Raw genomic sequence first — 652 nt, 5'->3', positions numbered from 1 at the left:
GGGGGGAAACAACACCAAACAAGCAAAAAAACATTTTGGTCATCTTCTGTTTTGTTCATGCCTATTCCTCCCTCCTTCTTTCATTAAATGCTGTGATTTCAATCACTGCTGGTGCTTGTAACTTCATTGGTAAGGTTTTAGCTGAAAACATACCCTTGTCTTCACTGTATGACTCATAACTCTTCAGCCACCTAGTAAAGCGTCCAAGAAGAGCTTGCAACTTTCATTCATGTTTTTCTGCCTGAAAAGTCATCCTATTTCATTTCGTTTGTTTTTCCTCAAACAACAGCTCATACAAATAACTGAATATATTTACTGGCAACGAGACCACCCTTTGTTTGCCCCATAGATACGCAACAGTTTCAGGGAATTATTGATTTCACAAATTCAGTCATTGGTTCGTCTCCGAATTGTAAATTAGCTACAAACAAAACCAAGGTATAAAAGGGGAGAGAAAAACAGGGAACATTTCTTTTTGCTTAAAAAAAAAAAAAAAGGGCCAAAAAAACCCCCGAAGAACGCCACCGTTCCTGGAAGGGAGCGGTGCTTTAGGATCCGTCCTCCCCACAGCAGCTCCTCCAGAACAAGCCAAACCCTTTCCCCACACCGTTGCCGGTAACAGCCCTCCCCCGGGCCGCTTCCCCCCCCCCCC

At 43.6% G+C, this 652-nt stretch overlaps 1 protein-coding gene across 1 annotated transcript in view; it reads right to left on the bottom strand.

Annotated features, from left to right (window-relative positions):
* The window catches only part of FBXO3 (F-box protein 3), a 19,760-nt gene that overhangs the window by 18,591 nt on the left and 517 nt on the right, over positions 1 to 652 (bottom strand). The window lies entirely within an intron of this gene.

The sequence above is a fragment of the Haliaeetus leucocephalus genome, unplaced genomic scaffold (genome assembly GCF_000737465.1).
Source record: "Haliaeetus leucocephalus isolate CR32 unplaced genomic scaffold, Haliaeetus_leucocephalus-4.0 Scaffold173, whole genome shotgun sequence".
NCBI lineage: Eukaryota > Metazoa > Chordata > Aves > Accipitriformes > Accipitridae > Haliaeetus > Haliaeetus leucocephalus.
This window is presented reverse-complemented; position numbering and strand designations above follow the sequence as displayed.